The 25,596-nt window shown below is 37.3% G+C and overlaps 2 protein-coding genes across 24 annotated transcripts in view; one reads left to right on the plus strand and one right to left on the minus strand.

The window, feature by feature from the left end:
* The window catches only part of ERC1 (ELKS/RAB6-interacting/CAST family member 1), a 539,792-nt gene that overhangs the window by 508,643 nt on the left and 5,553 nt on the right, over positions 1-25,596 (minus strand). Inside the window, exon 1 of one of the 22 annotated variants that reach the window (XM_038576354.1) lies at positions 2,872-3,017. The exons of 20 other annotated variants lie outside the window; for them this stretch is intronic. The gene's annotated coding sequence lies outside the window, so the exon portion shown is untranslated. Of the gene's footprint in view, positions 1-2,554; positions 2,773-2,871; positions 3,018-25,596 lie in introns of those variants that run through there. One more of the 22 variants, XM_038576355.1, reaches the window with a different exon arrangement.
* The window catches only part of RAD52 (RAD52 homolog, DNA repair protein), a 116,988-nt gene continuing 94,469 nt past the window's right edge, over positions 3,078-25,596 (plus strand). Inside the window, exons 1-2 of one of the 2 annotated variants that reach the window (XM_038576377.1) lie at positions 3,078-3,276; positions 3,443-3,526. The gene's annotated coding sequence lies outside the window, so the exon portion shown is untranslated. The remainder of the gene's footprint in view (positions 3,277-3,442; positions 3,527-25,596) is intronic. The other variant, XM_038576376.1, reaches the window with a different exon arrangement.

The raw sequence follows: 25,596 nt of genomic DNA on the forward strand, positions 1-25,596 counted from the left end.
ATGTCTCTGCCTCTTTCTCTGTGTCTCTCATGAATAAATAAATAAAGAAATCCTTTAAAAAAGAAATAGCAATAGTACATCAAGTTCAGAAATTACAATACTCTACTAGTAATGTTTGGAAATTCCTCTCTGGGAATAACCTAGATTAAGAAGTAAAAATTTCTTGGGATGCCTGGGTGGCTCAGTGGTAGAGCATCTATCTGCCTTCAGCTCAGGGCATGGTCCCAAGGTCCTGCATCAGGTTCCCCACAGGGAGCCTGCTTCTCCCTCTGCCTGTGTCTCTGCTTCTCTCTGTGTGTTTCTCATGATTAAAATTAAAAAAAGAAAAAAAAAAAAAAGGTTAAAATTCCATGTTTTGTTTTGTTTTGTTTTTTAGGTAAACTCTATGCCTAACATGTGGCTTGAACTCAGAACCCAAGATCAAAATTCACATGCTCTACCAAGTGAGCCAGCCAGCACCCTTCCTTTTCATGATTAATCTGGACTGTGAGGTAGGTGACAATAACCTACATATTGCTGTTTGAATGAATTCTATTTCAAGATCAAAGAGGAATGCAAAGTTTTTCTCTTTTTAAGTAAGATGAATTGCTTAAAATAAGAGCCATTCATTATCCAGAATCCCTTGAACGATAACAAAAGCTAACATTTAGTATTTACCATATGTCAGGCATTGTGCTAAAAATTTTATAATATCTAATATATTTTTTTAAGATTTTATTTATTCATTCATAAGAGACACAGAAAGAGGGGCAAAGACATAGCCATAAGGAAAAGCAGGCTCCCCACAGGGAACCCCATGCGAGACTCAATCCCAGGACCCCAAAATCAACACCTGAGCCAAAGGCAGACACTCAACCACAAGCCACCCAAGTGCCCCTCTAATGTAATATTTAAAAGCCTCCCATAACATAGGTACTGTTATTGTCTCCATTTTAGAGATGATGAAAGTAGGCTTATAGGTGTTAAGTGACATCTGAAGTCACATACCCATTAAGTGGTAGGGTCAAGATTTGAATTAGGGCACCTAATTCCACAGCTCTGGAGGCTCTTAACTACTGTGCTTTAGCCACAGTCATCTGCTGAGAACGTCTCAACTCACCATAGGGTATTAAAGGCTTCCACAGTTTTAAGGCAGTGTGTGCTGCTAATCTAGTACTTAGGCCTTCCAGATATAAAGCTTAAATAATCACATTTACCTTTCTATTAAGGAGAAAGTCTTTTTTAAAAGATGATGGGCAAAAGAACAAAGTAAGTCAGACTAACAAAATAAGGAGTAATAAGTCAAGAGTCTCAAGAATCATGCCATGAGAACAATACCCTGCCACATTCAAGAAAAAAATTCTCAACTGTGCTTTTGTGCAGAATTCTATTTTCATGTAGTCAAGTAACTAAATCACACTGAATAGGCTAAGATCCAATAACAAAAATTCCAATCAAGTTTTCAACATTAGCAGGTGCACTCTAATGTTCAAGTCACTTTCATATCCAAAATGGCACTGGCATGTGGAGTCTTTATTATTATCAGAACTATATTCATTTACACAACAAAAGAAAAAAATTTACTAGCTCTGAATTCTTCACACTAGCTTTTTAATCTCAGGAGCTTCAGGGAAGATAGTGTTCCAAAAAAAAAATCTTTTAAAAATATTCCAGGGCAGCCTGAGTGGCTCAGCCATTTGGCCCCACCTTCAGCTCAGGGCCAAATCCTGGAGACCCCGGATCGAGTCTCACATTGGGCTCCCCGCTTCTCCCTCCACCTGTGTCTCTGCCTCTCTCTCTCTCTCATGAATGAATGAATGAATAAATAAATAAAACCTTTAAAAATAAATATTCCAGATATACAACCACAAAATATTAATTCTTGCACTTTAAACAACTGACAAAAAAGAACATGCAGTATGATTCCATGTATGTAAAATTCTAGAACTTATTATGACAGGAATCAGTGTGCCTGGGGATGTGGTTGGGAAAGGCATGATCAAAAAGGAAGAGGAAACTTTCTCGGGGTGATGCAAATGTTCATTATCTTGACTGGGGTAATGGTTTCATGGGTGTATACATGTCAAAATTCATCAAATTATATATTTTTTAAAGTTTCTTTTTTTTTTTTTTTTAAAGAAATCTCTACACCTAACATGGGGCTCGAACTTACAACTACGATATCAAGAACCACATGCTTTACTTACTGAGTGAGCCAGGCTCCCCTCATCAAACTATATACTTTAAATACATTCAGTTTATTGTTACATTAATTATACTACAAAAGTTTGGGGAAAAAATTTCACACTCCAAACTGCCTTGTCCTTGATTAATCCAAAAAAAACACCTTCACTGATTATACAACTGGAATACTAATTGCCCGTGAAAAAAATCATACAGCTATACAGTTTGAGCCCATAATGTTACTCCCAGGGTCCTTCAGTTAGCTTCCTATTCAAATTTTGTAGCTCCCTATCTACTTAATCTGTTGTGGTTACTTCAAATCTTCCCCCTCTGCCTATCAGACAGAATACATGAGTCTCCTGGGTCAGAGACAAAAAACTTTATTACTCACAGGACAGCAGAGAGTATGAGCATCATGTCTGCATTGGGTCCTTGTTACCCTCAAGTCCCACAGGTAACAAGAGAGGTCCAGATAGATACTATACATGCAGCGGGTCTGCATCGTAGCTGAGGATAGTGAGTTTAGGGAATCCACCACTTTTATAACAAGCAGTAAGCCTGCTCTGTCCCAATGGGAAACATCACCTCAAGGTGGCTTGCTGCAAACACAATCCTGAGAAATGGCCCAGGTTAAGAGTACTCAGGGCCTTGAATTCTTAGCATACCCAGCAAGCCTTGCAGGAAAGAAAAGACCCATGGATGACTCACCCTCCTGACAAGTATTTGTGGTAGTTTTTAAGGTATCTCCATAAATTCTTTGATACTGCTCCCTTCAAGAGGGAAAGCAAAATTCCTCTTTCTCTGAATGTGAACTGGACTTAGTGATTTGCTTCTGATGATGCATCACTTCCAAGACAACTCATAAAGGACAATGGGCCTTCTGTCTTGGTCACTCTCTTGGATCTCTCATTTTGTGATGAGCTAGTTACCATCTGTAAGCATATTCAGCTAACCTACAAGAGAGCCATACAGTGAGAATTTGAAGCCTCCTGCCAACAGTCATGTGAGATAGCTTCAAAAAAGATCTTCCAACCCCAATCAAGCCTTCAGATGACTGCAACCTCATGAAATACCTTGAGCCAGAAACCTGAGTCAGCTGTGCTCTGCATAACAGTAAGATGTTTGTTTTTTTAATTTAGTTTTTTTTTTTTTTTTTTTTTTACTTTTAATACCACAAGAAACTAATACAGAGTTGTTCCTGAAATCTTTGCTTCAGAGGGGGCATATACCCACACATGTACATACTGTATCACATTTAAAAACGTGTTTCTTTTTGCAGGTTCTAAAAAATTCAACACCATTGCCAAAATGATCTTCTAATACAGAGTCAGGAACCCCCAAGACTCTAAGATCCTTTCAGGAGGTCTGTGAGAGCAAAACTATTTTCATAGTACAATGATATCATTTGCCTTTTCCACTGTACACCCTTACAAATGTATAGTAGTGTCTTCCAGAGGCCACATAATATGTAGTATATCCCACTGACAACTAATGGAATTATGCTCAGGTACTCTTAGGCTTTAAATTTTTCAGTTTTACTTTTTTCAGTTTTACTTTCCAAAATAGTAAACAGTAATAGATATAACCTACATAAACAAAAGCTATTTATAGTCCTCACTGATATTCAAAAGCGTATAGGGATGGTGGAACAAAAAAGTTTAAGAACCACTGCTCTAAAATATATTTAAATATAACATGAGCACACATACATACTTCCTTTGATGGCTTCCCAAAATAAAAATCTAAATTCCTTGGCAGTGCATGTAAGATTTTCATGGCTTCAGTCTTGCCTTCCTCCCTACAGCAGTTTACTTAACCACTCTCCTTTTCCATGTGACAACCATTAACAAGTACCTACAATTTCCTAAAATATCATGCCCTCTTCTTGTTTCTATGACCCTCCTCTTCCCCCATCAACTGGCTAACTACCTACTGCTCATTCTTCCAAACTGTTGGAAGAATAGTCACAGTTCTACATAGACCCTTAAACCCTTCAATCATAATTTAGGTACCCCCTCATGGAACCAAGGGCTTTCAAAATAATGTACTTACTCTGTTTTAGTTAATTAATTGCATCCTTAAAGGAATGTCTTATTTCCAAAACCTAGCATAATACCTATTACAAATCAAATATGCAATGTTTGCTGAATCTACAAGCTGATCTGAATACAATTCATTAAAATAGTTCCTATATTGAGAAGGTTGTAGCAAGCTTGAAATTAGTTTAAGGAAACTGCAACTAAATGCAACGTAAGGGGCAGCCCCAGTGGCCCAGCAGTTTAGTGCTGCCTTCGACCTGAGGTGTGATCCTGGAGACCAGGGGTCGACTCTCATGTTCGGGCTCCCTACATAGAGCCTGCTTCTCCCTCTGCGCCTGTGTCTGTGCCTCTGTGTGTGTGTGTGTGTGTGTGTGTGTGTGTGTCTGTCATGAATAAATAAATAAAATCTTTTAAAAAATTAAAATAAAAAAATGCAATGTAAGAAATATAATAAAAGTCCTTTTTTCACTTCTTTCAAGTTAATAAACTTTATTTTTAAATTGTAACCAAATTCCATAAATTTGACAACCTCCTTCTCTATATGTATTGCTATGTATTTCTGTCCTCTAATATTATGCCCTGAAAATCACAGAAATGTTCTAAACAGTCAAGACTTAAATTTTTTAAAAACAAACTGCTTTTCTTAGATAAATAAAAATAGGAAATTCGCTAGCTACATTTTAATTCCAAAAAGACATCATTAAGCTCAATAAGAACAGACTAATTCCTCTCGTTTTATAAGAAAAAAATTTTAAATTCTGTCCTCTCTCTCTCTCTCTCTCTCTCACACACACACACACACACACACAGCAACCACGTGTAAAAAATATGCCTATGGATACAACACTGCTTTTAATACTGAACAGTCTATTAAATTATCTGGCAAGTTAATATTATAGCCTAAGACCTATCAAGTACTTCAAATGAGTATTCTTACCCTATATTTTGAGTTTTTAAAAATACTAAAAAATATCAGCACAGCATTTAAAACTCTGCAAGTTTATCCAGAGTTATGTTTAGAAAAATTTCCTAAAATCTCCTTCTGATAAGAACATTACTAAAAATCTGGTTTATCTTAGATTTGGTGTTTATTAATGACAATAGTTTCACCATCAAATCATATTTCCATGTTCCCACAAAAAAAATTATAATTTTTACAGCATTTCTATTTTTCACCAAAGCATTCTTAACTCAAAAATAGCCTAAAAGGCTCAAAACAGTGGGTTTCCCTATCAGGATAAATTTCAATGTGTTCTCAGAAAATAAAGTCAAGCAACCTAAAATTGGGGTGCCTGGGTGGCTCATCAGTTAAGCATCTGCCTTTGGCTCAGGTCATGATCTCAGGGTCCTGGGATTGAGCCCCACATCAGGCCCCAACGTCGGTGGGGAGTCTGCTTGTCCCTTGCTCTCTGCCCCTCCCCCTGCTTACATTTTCTCTCTCAAATAAATAAAATCTTTAAAGAAAATACCTAAAATTAATCCAGTTTTGGTGGTATACACTTATAAGCAAGGAAATTAATAGTTTTAGTAGTACACACTTAGCAAAGAATTTTTTAAAGGTATAAAAGACTATCAACATTCATAATGATTAGGTTTATTTTTTAAATAGTCATTTTTTAAATTTTTAAGTCATTTTTTTAAAGTTCCCTAAATGAAATGGAATGGCAAAAATTAAAAATACAATTCCAAATCATGAAGCCACAGTGCTCAGAATACAGAGATGTAATTTTTATAGTATCCTCCTTAACACTGTTGCTCTTTGTACTAAAGCATATTAATAACACTGTGCTCAAGTATGAAACCAAAAGCATGACCTAAAATCTTTTCTGGGGAGCAAGTATAAAAATGTGCAGTAACAAAAATGTAATTCTAGACCTTACATACATTTCATCCCAACAAGCTCCCTGTGAATTAATTCTTACCGGACTCCTGAGGCTTAGTCATGTAGTAGGAAAGGCTTGCGCTTGCACTGGTTGGTTCAGCTCCATGATTTAAACGTGTAACATTAAACAAATGAATCTGTCAGAGCCTCAGTATTTTCATCTATAAAAATGGACAGAGTATATTCCTCAAAAGATAGCTAAAAGAATCAAATCAGTGAATAAGTATAAAATATCTATCTAGGGACACCTGGTGGCTCAGCCATTGAGCATCTGCCTTTGGCTCAGGTTGTGGTCCTGGGATCAAGACCAGCATCAGGCTCCCTGCAGGGAACCTGCTTCTCCCTCTGCCTGTGCCTCTGCCTCTCTCTCTGTGTCTCACATGAATAAAAAAAATCTTTAAAAAAAAAAATCTATCTAGTTCTAAGTTTTCAATAAATGTTAGTCATTACATTTCTAGGAATTCATCTTACACATACTTTCACACAAGTGGGAAAACTGAGTAAGAATAAACTAAATTCTTTGAAATAACAAGACTCAGGAGCACCTAGGTGGCTCAGTCAGTTAAGAGTCCTCCAGCTCAGGTCATGATCCTGGGGTCCTGGGACTGAGCCCTGTATTGGGCTCCCTGCTCAGAGGGGAGTCTACTTCTCCTTCTCTCTGTCTCCCTCCCTGCTGTGCTCTCTTGCTCTCTCTCTCAAATAAATAAAATCTTAAAAAAAAAAAAAAAGACTCTGGTAATAGTCTAAAATTATGGTAATACTATTAAAAAGAATAAGTCTGGGATGCCTGCAGTGATCAGTCAGTTAAGCATCTGACTCTTGATTTTGGCTCTGGTCATGATCTCAGGGTTGTGAGATCAAACCCCACATCGGGCTCCACACTGGGCTTTGGAGCCGGCTTAGGATCCTCCCTCTCCTTTTGCTCCCTCCCAACCGCTCTCAAAAAAAAAAAAAAAAAGAAAGAAAGATAGAAAAGAAAAAGAATGTAAGTCTGTGAGTAATAAGAGACACAAGATACATTTTTTTCAATTTATAAGAAAAATACAAGAAATCATGAGGAGAGGTGGGTTTTTACATTTTTTCATTTCTACACTGATTCAGGTTTTAACATAAATATGAATTACTTTCCTAATTTAAAAAGTAAAATACACCCACACATATATGGACGACTTATTTTTGACAAAAGTACAAAGGCAATAAAAGTAGGAAAAGTGAGGCAATTCTGGGCAGCCCCGGTGGCTCAGAGGTTTAGCACCACCTTCAGCCAGGGGCGTGATCCTGGAGACCCAGGATCGAGTCCCACATCAGGCTCCCTGCATGGAGCCTGCTTCTCCCTCTGCCTGTGTCTCTGCCTCTTTCTCTCTCTGTCTCTCATCAATCAATAAATAAAATATTTAAAAAAAAAAAAAGTGAGGCAATTCTGCTCCCCACAACAGGAGATCTGAACAGTACATTTGTGTGGCTGCACAGTCCACCCCTTGCACTGCAGGATCACTTCCCCACCCAGGAACAGGAAGCAGCTTCTCCATGATTCTCGTAGCCCTCTATTCTTGAGGGGTTCACAGATGAGGAAGGTTACTGGAAACAAACTACAGATTGTAGTCTCTCAAGAACATAAATGGTACTCATCTTTTCCCTCCTCCACTAATTTCATCCTGTTTACAGGTCTCAGTGGCTTATCTGATGGCAACCCAAACTATCATTCCCAAGGAGCCTAAGCTCTTGATGATCATATTCATCTTAGGCCAAGATTGCTGCATATGTCCATCCAGTTAAGATGGGGCAAGGGAGTGGCCAGCTAGATCACCGACTACATATATTATTCCATCTCCATTATGTTAAGAGGGAAAAATTACAATCTAAATGTCCAACAATGGGGCATTGGCTATGTAAGTTAAGGCAAAACTATAAAATGAATTACTATCTGCAATAGGTTGAATAGTGTCACCCCTAAGTTCACGTCAATTAGGAACCTCTGGATGTGATCTCATTTGGAAAAAGAGTCTGCAGATGTAACCAAGTGATGATGAGTTCACACTGGATTATGGTAGGTTCTAAATCCAATGACTGGTGTCCTATGAGAAAAGAGATTCAGTTGTAGACACACATGTAGAAGATGGAGGCAGAGACTAGAATAGTACAGCTATGAGCCACACAGCACACCAAGGACTGCCAAGAGCCACCAGAAGCCAGGAAGAGGAAACCAGGAATTCTCTCTTGTGCCTTCATAGGGAGCAAGGTCTGCCCATACTGACTTTGGATTTCTAGCCTCCAAGACTGAAACAGAATAAATTTCTGGTTTTTTACTTCACCAAGTCTGTGGCAATTATGTTACAGCAAACCTAGAAAACTAATATACCATCTCATAATAAATGATGATGTAGCTCTATACTCAATGACAGAGAAAGATGTTTGTGATCTATTGTCAAACGAAAGAGAAAAAAGAAAAAGTTATAAACACAGACTCTACATGAGATTGTTGTTGTTTTTGTTGTTACTGTTTTGGGGTTGTTGTTTTTTTTTTCTTTTTTGAAGTTTCAGCAGGATGTACAATTCTAGGTAGTAAGATTTCTGGTGGTTATCGCACTTTCTTGTCAAACCACAGATTTTTTTCAAGCACGTACTATTTTTTATAATCAGGACAAAAAAAAACTTTTTCAGGAATGGTTGGTATAAAGATATCCAACAGAAATGGTATATTGGCATAAAATAAAGGTCTAGGCACTAAAACTCCCACTAACACTTCTAGAGTAAAGCCAGAATGGTTTCCTTATAAGCCAAAATCAACAGATTCTCTTTACTTTTACTGCATTTGACACTACTGACCACTTTTATCTTGAAACCCTTACTTGAGTGTCTCTAATACTACTCTTCTGCTTCTACTATCTAAGACAATCCCTCTTTCATACATTTTATTGGCTCTTCTTCCTCTGCCTATCCTTAAAACACTGGTACACGTACCTTATACCTCTATCCCCAAACATGTTGGTGTCTCCTGCTTAATTTTATCTTCCTAGCCCAACATACTTAAGGGATAGGACATGCTACCATTAATAATAGTTCATTTTGATAGACATTATCAAATTAAGGGTGGGAGACATATTAAAAATGCCAAATGGTCATTCTTCATTTAATAAAAGCCCCATATTCTAATACTAATACTCTTTTTTCCCCTCCATGCCCCACCGAGAATCAATATACTTTTCTTTGTATGCCTTTTCATTTTTGCTTCAATATTTAACTGAGCTATAATTCACATATCAAAAAATTCACCATTTAAAGTGTACAATTCAGTCATTTTTAGTATATTCACCAGGTTGTACAATTATACCACCAATTGCAGAATATTTTCATCATTGCGAAAAGAAATCCCACAAACCCATAAGATTCATTCCCCATTTCCCAGGCCCTGATAACCACTGTCTCCATATATTTGTCTACTGTGAATATTTCATATAAATGGAATCATATAATATGAGGCCTTTTGTGTCTCTTCAATTCAGCATAACGTTTTCAAGGTTCATTCATGGCGCAGTATGTATCATTATTTCATTCCATATAATGGCTAAATAATATTTTGTTGTATGGAAATTCCACATTTTGCTCATCCATTCATTAGTTGGTGGACATTTGGGTTCCTTCCCTTATTAATAATCCTACTATGAACATTCATGTACAAATTTTTGGTATAGACATGTATTTGTAATTCTCTTAGGTATATACCTCAGAGTAAAATTATTTGAGCAATATGAAAACTCTACGTAACATTTGAAGAAAATGTCAAACTGTCTTCCAAAGTATCTGCAACAGTTTACATTCTCAGTAGCAATGTATGAGAGTTCTAATCTGTCCACACCTTCATGGACACTTGTTACTGTCCATCTAGCCATCCTACCTGATGTGAAGTGTTAACTTACTGTAAACTTGATGTTATGACTTTTTATTTAAATAATAATCTTCAAAAAATTATAAGCATGTTTGGAGTCAAATATATTTAGTGTCCATTTTGGTAATATATGTTTTTAATATATTTATACCTATGACATTAACTATTACTATTAAACAAGTAATATATACACGTAGAAATAAAAATTCAAATAATAAAAATTAAACTCTCTTCCCTTCAGTCATTACAAATAACCACTTCTGACCATTCTGCTTTTAAGTCTAGTCTAGTTACCTCCATAACTCTAAATTATTCAACTTTTTCTTCATAGCTTTTATTACCATATAATATGCAATTTGTTTCATTTCTTCATTTTGATATTGCCAGCCTCCTTCACTGGAATTAAAGCTCTAAGAGGATAGTAAATGTTCCCTTTTTTGTTCACTGCTGTAACTCACCATTTAGAATGGGGCCTAGCACATAAAAGGTAGATGATAAATACATTAAATGGGGATGCCTGGGTGGCTCAGTGGTTGAGCATCTATCTGCCTTTGGCCCAGGGTGTGATCCTGGAGTCCTGGGATCGAGTCCCACGTCGGGCTCCCTGTATGGAGCCTGCCTCTCCCTCTGCCTATGTCTCTGACTCCCACTGTGTGTCTCTCATGAAGAAATAAATAAAATGTTTTTTAAAAAAATGAACATTTCTTTCTTGATTTATCTAAACTTCAAATATATTTTCTTGAGTCTCTCCTCATAAAAGGTGAGGAAATTTGTTCATAATCATTTTTTCCCCAATTTTTGTTGGGCTACAGTTTAGTTTCAGTATCTTTAATGGTTATCTTTATCATTTTAACTAATATGCTTTGTTTTTTTTCCTCCATCAAATTTAAACTCTTAGCCTCCTACTACCTATTTAAGCATAAGATGAGAAATCCAGGTTTCCTGTACATCCAACTACCTCCCATGAATCTTTTCTTCTCTTTTCTTTTCTTTTTTTTTTTTTTAATTTTTTTTTAATTTTTATTTATTTATGATAGTCACAGAGAGAGAGAGAGAGAGAGAGAGAGAGAGAGAGGCAGAGACACAGGCAGAGGGAGAAGCAGGCTCCATGCACCGGGAGCCCGACGTGGGATTCGATCCCGGGTCTCCAGGATCGCGCCCTGAGCCAAAGGCAGGCGCCAAACCGCTGCGCCACCCAGGGATCCCTTTTCTTTTCTTTTAAAGTAAGCTCCACACCCAGTGTGGATCCCAACCCAGGGCCTGAACTTACAATCAAGATGTGAGCTAAAACCAAGAGCTGGATGCTTCACCAACTGAGCCATCCAGGTGCCCCTCACATGAATCACCTTTACTGTTATTTTTACACTGTATAGGTCCATAATATTTATTTTCCGATCTATAACTGTCTTTTGTCTACAAATCAATTCTAAAAACAGAAAGCCAAAAAAGTTTAAAATATGATGATATGTAAACATTACTCACTGCAGAACCAAGTAGTAGTAGGAACTACAGAGAAAATGTGATGCTGCTTGCTCCCTTCTTAAGATGCATTAGAATTTAGGAATACTTTATGTGTTGTCTATATTTCTTACTACACTATACACTCTATGAAAATAGGATCTTAATACACACACACGTTACTCGTTAGTATATCATAGCATGTGTTCAGTCACTACATGTTTATAAGCATATGGACAGAGTGGTGGAAAGAAGGGAAGGGGAGAAAAGAAGTGGGAAGGCATCAAGGCCATCAAGAATGTGAAAGCCAATCTACTTCAGACATTATGTGTCTTTATATGATATACATCCCTAGCATCAATGTGAGACAATTAAGGTGAAAGGAAATTAATGTATATATCCTATAAGCTCTACCAGCCTAGGAAATGTCAACTAAAGGTTAAGTGAGAATAAGAAAGTAGTATCCTGGGTGCCTGGGTGGCTCAGTCAGTTAAGTGACTGCCTTTGATTCAGGTGGATCCCAGAGTCTTGGGGCTGAGTCCTGCATCTGGCTCCCTGCTCAGTGGGGAGTCTGCTTCTCTCTCAGCCCCTCACCACATTCATGCTGGCTCTCCCTCACTCTCTCAAATAAAATCTTTTTTTAAAAAAGGCCAAAAAAAAAGTAGTATCCTGCTGTAAATTTTATAATTTTTACAATAAACACATACTACTTTAAATAACCCATTTCTCTTATTTTTAAAACGCTCTATAAAAGTGGGGGGGACAAGGGTAGCCCAGGTGGCTTAGCGGTTTAGTGCTGCCTTCAGCCCAGGGCGTGATCCTGGAAACCCAGGATCAAGTCCCATGTCAGGCTCCCTGCATGGAGCCTGCTTCTCCTTCTGCCTGTGTCTCTGCCTCTCTCTCTCTCTCTGTGTCTCATGAATAAATAAATAAAATCTTAAAAAAAAAAAAGTGGGGAGCAGGTGAGATTTGGGGTTTTACTCCCTTAGTTCTTTAGTAAAGTTCCTTCTGGAAAACTCCAATTTAAGCTCCTACAGGAAAAGTGTTTTTTGTATCCCTTAACCAGAATATACAGATGGCCATACAAGAAGTAGTAATTATGAGAAAAATCTACTTCAAAGCTTCTAAAAGGAACCAAAATGCTGCTGAAACAAAACGGAAGGTGAGAGAGGCATAGCTGTGGAGGTCAATTCTTTATGATCTAATGTTTTTCTTAACATCCTAAATCCTACTTCCCATATTCATTACCAAATCTCCTTGAGGTCTTCAAGTAAAACAACAAAATTCAGTTCAGACCTGGCCACTACTATATATTCACCACACAAAGTTTGTCAACTAGGTTAGGAAAACCATTAAGAGAATACCAGAAAATTCCAGAATCCTAATTCCCTGCAAGAAGAGCATTTGTACCAACACCTATATGCATACTGCGAAAAACATACCCTCGCGGGCCCCACCCCGCACACACCCATATACAGCTTCTCAGAATCCTGAAATACACCCAGAGGCCTAAAAATAAAAAGGCTTCAACACACAATGATTGTATGTCAGCCTTTAATTCTCACTCTTGGGATCCCTGGGTGGCGCAGCGGTTTGGCGCCTGCCTTTGGCCCAGGGAGCGATCCTGGAGACCCGGGATCGAATCCCACATCGGGCTTCCGGTGCATGGGGCCTGCTTCTCCCTCTGCCTGTGTCTCTGCCTCTCTCTCTTTCTCTCTCTGTGACTATCATAAATAAATAAACATTTAAAAAAATAATAATAATAATTCTCACTCTTCCCACAAATAGCTACAAGCATAACATGAAAATGCAAACAGTAGTCTCAACTCTTTCTTCACAGATTAGAAGGATAATAATAGCTCTCTACAACCTAAATCTCCAAAGAACACCAAAAATTCATAAATCTAGGGAAAGCAGAAAATCTTTCAATAGCAATCTACTTCAAATTAATTGCAACTGGACAGGCTGCCATAGATGTGCTCTGAGATATGTGCAAGGTGAACTAGAAAATATATCACCTATTAGCTATTTAAAACACGGTATGTGGGGATCCCTGGGTGGCTCGGCGGTTTAGCGCCTCCTTTTGGCCCAGAGCGTGATCCTGGAGTCCAGGGATCGAGTCCCACGTTGGGCTCCCTGCATGGAGCCTGCTTCTCCCTCTGCCTGTGTCTCTGTCTCTCAATCTCTCTCTCTCTCTCTCTCTCCCTCCCCGTGTGTGTCTCTCATGAATAAATAAATAAAATTTTTTAAAAATTAAAAAAAATAAAACATGGTATGTGAAATTGTGACTAAATCTCAAAATTACTAGTCCAACCTGCTGTGATGAGTTATATTTATCGGTATTAGCATTTATTATCAGAAAATGAACTGAATATTTTAAACACTATTTCAACATTTTTAAGATGCTGTTCATTTTGTTAAAGGGTTATAAATGTTACGAGGGGCAAGAAACATGCTGCTTTCTTAAGCACTCCATGCAAAGATTAACAGACCAAATTTTAAAATTCCATTCAAGTACAATTTGGCAGAATCTATCACATCCATTTCAAGTGTGCATGCCCTCTGACCTTAGAAGTCTCACTTTTAAAATTTCACAGATTTAAGGATATATGTGCAAGGATGTTCAATTATTTTATGATTTGTACCAGCAAAAAGGGAGAGAACTTGAATTTTCATCAACAGATTAAATAATGGTATCTCCAAACTATAAAATAAAATTCTATTAAAAATTTTTCTTAAATCTGTATCTGACCTCTATAAAGACATCAATGATATCTTTTGAAAGATGAAAGAAAGCAAGTTATAGAAGAATTGTATAATATGTATAATACAATCCCATCAGTATACAAAAGGTTACACATATGTATGTATGTATGTATACACACAGGAATTATCTGGAGAGTAAGCAACTATTTCTGAAAACTCAGATGGAATCACTTTTTCCCTTGCACAGATACTTTTCTTTTTAATCCTTTAACAGTACATATTACTTTTATACACACACAAGCACGCACGCGCACACACACACACACACACTTCTCACTATAAACTAATGGCTTAAAAAAGGCCTCAACCATTCACAGCACTACTATATGGTAATTAACAGGCTAGGCTCCTAGCTGATAAAGTCTCTCAGTAGTAGGTTAAACACACACACACACACACACACACACCCCTACCAGTTAAAACACAGATGTGTCTGCTTCCACTCTCAGTACACAGCTTATCAGGTTTGCTAACACTGTGCATCACGTTGCATGACCTTAATCTGATTCTCGCAGAAACCAAAAATTACAGAATTATATGGCAACAGTAGCAGTGTTTTGGTGACATTCTTACCAGAAAAAGCCCCTCTGCTAGGACCAGCAATAATACTTAACATTTGTCATCAGTGCCATTACATTCTTCTTTATGGAAGGTTAACTCTATAGTCAAGGTAATCATGGTTTTTAGTAATTCTTATCAATCAGTTAATCAAGTTAATTGTAAGGTCTATCAAAGTTCTCACTATGACAAACATCTTGTCAAGCAGATACTTAGAAGCAAATACAAGGTTATTAATCATAGTTGTTCCTAATTATATCACAATCTGTGCCACTTAGTGTAATGGAGTCCAGCTGGAAGCTGTACAGACCTTCCCAACCACTCCAGTCCTCGCTGATACCCTGATATCTTAAAATCCTAAAATATGAAATTGTTTGAATTGTAGATATATAACCTTTCACTTTACACATCTCATACTAAACTATTATCAGTTCAACAGAAAGATGAACATATCCTACCAGATTAAACTGAACAAATCCAGTGAATAGATGCACATGTTCACAAGCCATTATCCTCAAATCTGAATTCTAAAAATCTCTGAAAACCAAAACCTTTTATAACCAATTTGGTGGCAAAACCACACCTAAATTGATTCAGAAATACCTCCGTGTTTGATGAAGGAATTGGAAGATGCCCTTCAATACTGCTTGGAAAGTTAGATTCATATGGTATATGCATCATACCATCTTTCTAAAATCTGAGAATTTCTGAATTCTGACCCAAAAAATCTGGGACTTAGACTTGTATAATTCTTCAATTATTCTAAATTCTAAATATCCACATCATTGTTTATCAAGACATTTATAATCAAGGAAAGTTACACAAGGAGATTTTAGCCCTACAATATTTTATTTCTTAAGCTAGGTGGTGGGTATACAAGTATTAATTATATAATTCTATCCCTTTGCATGTCTGAAACATTTCATAAACTTTAAAAGTTTAAGTGAAAAAAGTGAAAAATTGTAGGTACTCAATGTTTAATTTTTTCCCTAAAATAATAAAAGCATTTGTATTCAAAGCATTTGTTTCCTTCTTTAAAATGTAAAAGCATTTGGGAAGCAGCAAATCTGACAATGGTTATGCTTAGGGTCTTAAAAACATTCGTATTTTTTAATACAATAATTCCATACACAAGAATCCTATCTACTTAAATGACCTAAAATGTACAAAGATCCATTACATTACGAATTATGATATGCCAGCCTTATTAGTAATCATTCGAGAAATATTTAAGTAAAATCTTTATGATTTAATATACCATCTACAAAAAAATACATTTATAACTAATGCCTGATATAAAAAATATTTACAACACAGTGAACAAAAATGGATATACATTTAACAGTATATTCTAGATTTTGCAAATTTCCATATAAGCAAAACAAAAAGAATGGGAGGAAATGCGTTTACTTTGTTCTTAGTAGTTGCCAAAATTTTCCAAATGGGTATATAACACTTGTTAAAAAAGAACAAATGTTTACAAGTTTTAAACAGAAACAAAAGGGAAAAGCCACCTTAAATTACATTAAGATGAGCAATTCCTCCTTTTGAACCTGGTCTCAAAATCCTTCCCAACACAGGAATGTAATACCAAACCTATCTGCTGGCCCTAAAGGCATCATACCTTTTTTTCATGATTTGCAATAATACAGATGTAAGACATCTAATATTATTTCAGACCTGAGTGAGTATACAGAACTACTAAGAAGAAGACATCAAGATTTCTTAACACATATGAGGTATTCAACACATGGGATAAGCATTATAAAAATGTTTGTCTTCTCCAGTACACTTAAAAAATGGCACACTGCCAGATAAAAGGTTAAGATGGGACTTAAGAAAAAGACTTGAAAAAAATCATTTGTGGAGCCAGTAAAAATTATAATTCCTTTCTCTTTGAGAGACCATTTTTCTCCTGTTACCATGGTTCTCTAAATAAACTCTATCAAGGGTATTTCTTTTAATCATAATTCTTTACATGTATATACACAAATGTAGAATTACAGACTCTTTAAGTTCTATAGATTGAGCCTAGAGTGCTACAAAATCATAAATTTAAGACAGCCAAAGAGATTCAAGCAGAATTCAATGGTTCCTGGACTAACTTAAAAAAGACTTAGACCATCATACATCTCAAAGTTTCAAAATTAAAATAGACTTTCAATTACAAAAATCTGCTTATGTGAAACTTTACAATAGAAACGGGCTACACCACACCTTTAAAAAAAAAAAAACCTTTCTATCATGTAAAGCATTTAACATAATATGTGGATCATAATGAACACTCATCAGTACAAGCAATAAGTATATTTCTTCTATTTTAAGATAAACATGCTTTCATAATATGAAGTTTCTAAAGTTGGAATTCAGCTTATATCAAGATGTATAATTTTTTAAAACAAATTATTTTTTTTTAAGATTTATTTATTTATTTATTCATAGAGATGCAGAGACAGAGGCAGAGACACAGGCAGAGGGAGAAGCAGGCTCCATGCAGAGAGCCCGACGCAGGACTCGATCCAGGGTCTCCAGGATCACGCCCTGGGCTGCAGGCGGAGCTAAACTGCTGCGCCACCGGGGCTGCCCTTTTAAAACAAATTATTAAGGAGTGCCTGGGTGGTATAATCAGTTGGGCATCCAACTCTTGGTTTCTGCTCAGATGGTAATCTTAGGGTTGTGGGATCGGCCTCCCCGCATCAGGCTCTGCACTCAATGCAGTGTCTGCTTGAGTTTCTCTCTCCATTTCCCTTTGCCCCCACTTGCACTGTCACACTCTCTCTCAAATGGATAAATCTTTAAAAAATAAAGAAATTATTAAATTGATGGTATACTCCAAAAGAATTAAATGGTAACTTAGAAATGAGACATGTATTATATGTGATAAATACTCACAAATTTTTCCTATAACCCTCCCAGCAAAGCTTTCAGGGAAAAAGATTTTATTATCCCATTTCTAGATGAGGAAATTTAGGCTTAGAAAAGCTCAGTAAAGGGCACCTGGGTGGCTCAGAGTTGAGCATCTGCCTTTGGCTCAGGTCATGGTCCCAGCATCCCGGGATCGATTCCCATATCTGGCTCCCCACAGGGAGCCTGCTTCTCCCTCTGCCTGTGTCTCTGCCTCTCTGTGTCTCTCATGAATAAATAAAATCTTTTTTTAAAAAAACTCAGTAAGTGCCCATGATCACACATCTGACTCTAAAGTCACACTCTTAACCACTACCATACACTGCATACTCATCTACTATTTTAACTCATATCAGATACATTTATGGGTTTTTTTAATGAAACATTAAAAAGTTAATATTAGTTTGTCCTAAAACACAAACTATTTATCTCCCCATTCCTCAGTCTCTGCCATCTAGCTGGTCTATTTCTATACCTCTTTCCTGAGATCCAGACCGGAATTTCCAAATATCAAGTGAATGCACTTGGTTATTCCAGAGCTGCACTGCCCAAGATGGTAGTCACTAACCATATGTAGTTGCTAAGCGCTTATTATATGACTAGTGAAACCAAGGAATTGAATTTTTAATTTTATGTCACTGTAGTTAAAAGTTAAATTTAGGGGCACCTGGGTGGCTCAGCTGGAAGAGCACTGAGGCTCTTGATTGGGGTTGTAAATTCAGGCCCCACATTGGGTGCAGAGATTACTCAAAAAGTTAATTAATTTTAAAAACAAAAACAGACATGCTACCAAAAAAAGTATACAGATGATTTCGAAAACTTAGTATGAAAAAATAACGTAGAATTGCCCATTTAAAGTTTTTTTAATGTATGTTTTAACACGTTGAAAATGGTTATTTTGGATGTATTGATTTAAATAAGGTATTATAAAAATTATAAGATCTAATATTTTCTCTTTATAATGTGAATTACTACAATTTTAATTAATATGTGGCTTACATTATATTTCTATTGGACAGTACCGCCCAGAGGTTCCTATTGCCCTCACTGTAGTAATCAATAGTTCAATGAATGGCATCACTGTCCCTCTAGCTCAGTGCTCCAACACAACCTTCTCTATTATAGAAGTGTTCTAAACCTGATGATGATTGGTGCTGGTGGTGATGGTGATGACGGTGTGAGACTCAGAGAATCCCTTAAATATCGTGAAGCCAGAATTCCTAGGAGACTTAGGCAAACACCATCTATTATTCTGACTTTCCTCTGGGGAAAAGGTACTAGGTACAAAAACTGCAGACCAGTGTTGTGCAACAGAACTTTCTGTCACAATAAAGATGTTCTGTATCTGCACTTTCCAATACAGAGGTCACTAGTCCCATTTGGCTATTAAGCACATGAAATATGGCTACTACAACTGAAGAACTTTTACATTTTACTTCATTTAAATCACTTTAAATAGCCATGTACAGATAGTAGCTACTAATTAGACAGCACTATTGTACTTGCTGCATCTGAAAGTCTGGAAGTCATCTTAGTCTCCTCCTTCCCCATCAACTGTCCTTTCCCCTACATCTAAAAACGTAAACACACACACACACACACACAGATTCTGAATTACCTAGTCCTGTATTCTTTAAAGCTTTCAATTCTGTCTGCATCCCTATTTCCACTTCTACTACTTTGGTGTTCAAGCTTTGATGGATTAAGGCCACAACCTCCTAGTTAGCCTCCTCACTTAGCTTCCTCCTATCTACTCTTCATAAAATGTAAATATAAACTTATTTCCTTTATTCAAAAGTCTCCAAGTCTTGCCATTGCCCCAAGGTAAAATTCCAGACTCTACGTGATTTACAAAACCTTTCATGATTCAAACCCAATCTCCAGCCTCATCTTTCACCACTCCCTTCCACTCCAGCTCTTAACCCATATCATTAACACGTATCAGGCTCTACTAACATTGCCTATTTACTTGTCCTCCTTAGCAGGCACTATCATCCTGAGGGCAGAGACAATGTTTCAAACATCATAGTTAAGACAGAACACAATATACAGTCACAGTACAGGAACAAGGTATACTAGATTTTCCATAAATCTTTTTTGAATGAGGGAAGAAAAGGAAAAAAAAAAAAAAAGGAAATAGATATATACTATTCTTGAACAACTATGAAAATAAAAGTTTGGCAAAGTAGATATTTTTGTTACACTATTTGAAAGAATTTTAATGTGAATTTGTTAAGAATCAACCTATTTTGATTTTTCCAAGGAAATCTTGATACTTTAAAAAATATATATATACCTGCTATGTAAAAATGAAAACCTATTTACCTATATTTGTGAGTATAAATCTAAAGAATTTATATCCATTTTCCATTATTTTTAACTGAAGTATAATTAACATACAGTGTTATATTAGTTTCAAGTGTACAACATATTGATTCAACAATTCTATACACTACTCAGTGCTCATCATGATAAACATAGTCACCATCTCTCACCAAATGTTATTACAACATTATTGCTTATATTCCCTACCCTGTACTTTTCATCTCCATGAGTTACTTATTTTATAACTGGAAGTTTTTCCCTCTTAATCCCCACTATCTATTTCCCCCATCCCTCCACCCACCTCTCCTCTGGCAATCAGCAGTTTGTTCTCCCCATTTAAGAGTCTGTTTTCAGTTAACTTATTGTTAATAACAAGCAGGTAAACAGATAAAAACTGCTGCTCTATTAACATTTAAAAATACCAACCCATAAGCATAACCAAACAATTTCAAAATGGATTCAGAAATGTGGCAAAAAAAAAAAAAAGGCAATACTATAAAATTAACTACCATCAGACCATTAGAAAAGCCACCAGAACAAACTGAGTGAAATGTTCAACAACTCTATTTTCAATCATTCTTTCTACTTAATAAACTTTCTACTTATTCAGGAAAAAAAACATCAAGCAAAGGTTTGATCTAAATTTAATAGAATAGTTTAGAAAAGGAATGGAAAACTATTTGAAATATTCAAAATTATCTGCCACTAATGAAAGTGAAGTCAATATTGCCAGGAAGGTAGAAAAGTCACCTGTGTGGTATACATAAGGATGTATACTAAAAGATCTGAAGGGATATACTCAAAAAGATGTCAAACATAGCTACTTCTTGTATCAGAAGAATTCTAAGAATCTCTTAGATCACTAATAACTTACTGACCAATTTTAAGTTCAAATCAATCTTTTTTCCTTGAAAAGGTCAGCAACAGTAAATTCTATATGTACAATAAATGTACAAGGACAAAGTTCTATGTATACTCAAGGGGAGAAAAAAAGGCAGGCAGTCAGAGAAAATAAAGTCTCTATCAATAGTTTTTTTCCAAATAAGTGAAAGCTTAGAAAGGAAAACAAATGTTAAGAAACTCTATCCTGGGGCACCTGGGTGGCTCAACGGTTGAGCGTCTGCCTTTGGCTCAGAGCATGATCCCGGGATCCGGGACTGAGTCCCACACTGGGCTTCCTGCAAGGAGTCTGCTTCTCCCTCTGCCTGTGTCTCTCTCTGCCTCTCTGTCTGTGTCTCTCATGAATAAATAAAATCATTTAAAAATAAAAAATAAAAAAACTCTATCCAGTAGAAATTCTGCTTCAAAAATCCATGTGATAAGCCATATTAACAGGTTAAAAAATTCTGATTCTCTCAATAGATATGAAAATGCATCAGGTAGATTTTTAGCATTTGTTAATGATCAAAAACCTTACATTAGGGACACCTGGGTGGCTCAGCAGTTGAGTCTGCCTTCGGCTTAGGGCATGATCCCAGGGTACTGGGATTGAGTCCCACTTCAGGCTCCCTGCAGAGAACCTGCTTCTCCCTCTACCTATGTCTCCACCTCTCTCTGTGTGTCTCTCATGAATAAATACAATCTTTTAAAAATAAAATAAAAATAAAAAATTTACATTAGGAACAGAAAGAAACTTTGTTAATCTAATAAAGGATATATGCAAAAGCAAGTAAGTTCTGTAGAGGAACTGCTCTGCTGTACCATATTTGGCAACTTGTAGCTTATCTGAGTCTGGGCAGAATGCCTTGTGATCCCCCCCAGAACAGGAAAGGATGGGCGGCCCATAAGGAGCTGCTCCCAGGCCATTTTCCACTGCTTTTCTATCTCCCTTGGAGGATAACATATGACAGCTTCTCATCACTGGATACTGATGAGGCATGTGACTTTCAGGCTGCCCATTTCAGAACTGAGCTATAGACCACAAAACTGGTTTGGGGCAAATTAGAATGGGCTCCTTCATCAATAGAGAGTGTCCCACAACTTAAGACTGTAGTCATTAGCAAGGCTTTTGTTCTGATGTTGACTTTTTTGATGTGTGGGACAAGGGTCACATGGAGCTGGCACCTTTGGCTTATTCACCTTTCCACTGCCCATGTAAGTGATAAACTGCTTAAACCTAAAGGGTTCATTGTATCCATACCAGTCAAATCAGTCAGGCCTTGTCTTGCCTTACGTGTGTATACTTCACAATATCATACTTTATAGTGAAAAGTTAAAACATTTCCCTTTGAGATGGGAAAATAACATGGATCTCTATCACCAGTCCATTCAACAACACACCACAGATCCTAGCCAAAAGACAAGAAAAAGGTATAAGAATTGCAAGGAAAAACACAAAACAGTAATTATCCACAAATGACATGATTATACAGGTGGAAAATCCAAGAGAATCTACTGATAAAATTATTAGAATTTATCAGACTTGGTCAAAATCTGGCAAAATAGAGCCAATACTTAAATTCAATTTTATTCCTTATACCAACAATAGAAAATAAAATTTATTTTAAAACCCCACTTAAAATACCATCAGAAACCTAAGATTAATCTACAAAAGATATATACAAACACTGTACAGAAAACATCAGCTAACCATACAGGAAAAATATAAACCATAACTCCTACCTCACAGCATACACAAAAAAATCAATTATAGACAGACCATGGTGCTATATAGAAAGGTGTAACAGTGACACTTTCAGGATACAGTAAAAGAAAATAACTTCATAACCTTAGGGTAGGGAATAATCCCAATGTCGACATAAAAAACACTAACCATAAAGGAAAACATTAATTGGACTACACTAAAATTAAGAATCTTGTTCTTCAAGTGACCCGTGAGTGGTTCAGTCAGTTAAGAATCGGCCTACAGAGGGATGCCTGGGTGGCTCAGTGGTTGGGCCCCTGCCTTTGGCTCAGATCTGATCCCGGAGACTCAGGATGGGGTCCCACACCGGGCTCCCTGCATAGAGCTTGCTTCACCCTCTGCCTGTGTCTCTGCCTTTCTCTGTCTCTCATGAATAAACAAATAAAAATATATTTTTTAAATATTAAAAAAAAAAAAAGGAATCTGCCTTCGGCTCAGGTCAAGATCCCAGGGTCCTGGGATTGAGCCCTGTATTGTCTGGCACCCTGCTCAGCGGGAAGTCAGCTTCTTCCTCTTTCTCTGTCCCTCCCCCCTGCTTGTGCTCTCTCTCAAATAAATAAAATCATTTTTAAAGAAAAAGGGAATCTCCTTTCTTCAAAAGACACCATTAAGAAAGCAAAATATCAACCAACAGATTAGAGTGGAATATTTGCAACACAAATAACAAAGGGCTCATACCCAAAGTATGTAATCCTATAAATTAATTAAAACAGGGACACCTGGGTGGCTCAGCGGTTAAACATCTGCCTTTGGCTTGGGGTTTGATCCTGGAGTCCTGGGTTCGAGTCCCACACTGGGCTCCCTGCATGGAGCCTACTTCTCCCTTTATGTCTCTGCCTCTTTCTCTCTGTCGCTCATGAATAAATTTTAAAAATATATATTTTAGGGGATCCCTGGGTGGCTCAGTGGTTTGGTGCCTGCCTTTGGCCCAGGGCGCGGTCCTGGAGACCCAGGCTGGAATCCCGTGTCGGGCTCCCTGCATGGAGCCTGCTTCTCCCTCTGCCTGTGTCTCTGCCTCTCTCTCTCTCTCTCTCTCTCTCTATCTGAGACTCTCATGAATGAATAAATAAAATCTTTAAAAAGACACCTAGCAGACAGTAACTTAAAGTATGAAGTTGGGAGAAGAGTTTTTTGTTAAGACAAGAGAGACGTTTTAAAGTTTAAGTCATGGGGCACCTACCTGGCTCAGTCTGAAGAATACGTGATCTCCGAGTCATGAGTTCAAGCCCCATACTGGGTGTAAAGATTACATACATACATATATACGTTTTAAAAATAGTTTAAGTGATGAGGAGTGCCTGGCTGGTTCAGTCAGTAGCAGAGCCTACTTTTTTTTTTTTTTTAATTTTTATTTATTTATGATAGTCACACAGAGAGAGAGAGAGAGGCAGAGACACAGGCAGAGGGAGAAGCAGGCTCCATGCACCGGGAGCCCGATGTGGGACTCGATCCCGGGTCTCCAGGATCGCGCCCTGGGCCGAAGGCAGGCGCCAAACCGCTGCGCCACCCAGGGATCCCCCAGCAGAGCCTACTTTAAAAAAAATAATAAAGTTTAAGTGATGATAAGAAGCCAGTAAGGTAGAAAAATACTCTCAAGGAATTTTATTCCATTATGAAGAAATTCTTCTGAAAGTTCTCACTGCCTCTCTGCCTTAACTAAAAACTGATTTTCCTAGGACACTTCTTCCCAAGCAGCCCTTTCAAGGAGGCTCTCAGGTCTCTCACACTCTACACCCAATGTTGGGAAATGAGACTGGTACCCTTCTTTCTTCCAATGCCACCTCTAGACCATGTAAAATCCTGAACCCCCATGTAAAATCTTTGTTATTATGATACTCATGTTTTTCAGCAACACAGTCTTCTATTTTCTCCCTTTTCACTATCAGCTAATGACCACCTGGACATCCTCCACAAGCAGTGAGGAGATACTGGCAACCAATTCACACTGCCATTGTCTTTTATACCACCATTCCATTCCTGGGTTATTTCTTTTATATATATATATTTTTTTTTTTTTATTTATTTATTCGTGAGAGACACACAGAGAAAGAGAGGCAGAGACACAGGCAGAGGGAGAAGCAGGCTCCATGCAGGGAGCCCGATGTGGGACTCGACCCCAGGACCACGCCCTGGGCCAAAGGCAGGCGCCAAACCGCTGAGCCACCCAGGGATCCTGTCCTGGGCTATTTCAATACACCCATGGATGAGTCATCTAATACCAGTTCCTCAAATCCATTATCCTCAGTAAGCAACTCTATTCTCTGGGTATATCCATTCACAGCCAGTTGGGAATTCACTTAATTGTCTTATCAAACATTCATTCATCAAATATTTAACAAGTACCTACTATTTGCTCAGTAGAGAACACATGACAGTCCCTGCCCTCATAAAAGATCTCATATTTTCTGCAAAGACAGCATGAAAAGATCTAGCTGAAGTCTAAATACAACTACTACATTTCCTTTACAGTTTAGGAACCATGTCAACTCTAGAAAACTGAAATTATTACCTGAAATGACCTCATGAATCCATACTATATCCCAGTGATCAATGTATCACTTGACAAGGCTTCTAAAGCTACTTTTTTTTTAAAGATAGACTTATTTACTTATTTTAGAGAGAGACTGAGCGCGCGCGCGCACACACACACACACACACACACACACACACGAGTGCAGGGTGAAAGGCAGAGGGAATCTCAGGCCAACTTTGAGCTGAACTCAGAGCTCAAAGCAGGGCTTAATCCCATGACCCGAGACCATGACCTCAGCTAAAATAGTAAATCGGATGCTTAACCAACTGAGCCCCCCTAGAATCCCTAAAACTACCTTTTAAATAATGTATGCTAAAATACTGCCAGAGTTCAGTATCAGATTCATCAGTCTATGACCATATTGCCGTGCTGCCCAATACACTAAATCACCAGTTACAGTGCCTATTTAATTTTTAAAAAACTAATAATTTTAATTAT

Source organism: Canis lupus, chromosome 27 (genome assembly GCF_011100685.1).
Source record: "Canis lupus familiaris isolate Mischka breed German Shepherd chromosome 27, alternate assembly UU_Cfam_GSD_1.0, whole genome shotgun sequence".
In the NCBI taxonomy this organism is placed as follows: Eukaryota; Metazoa; Chordata; class Mammalia; order Carnivora; family Canidae; genus Canis; species Canis lupus.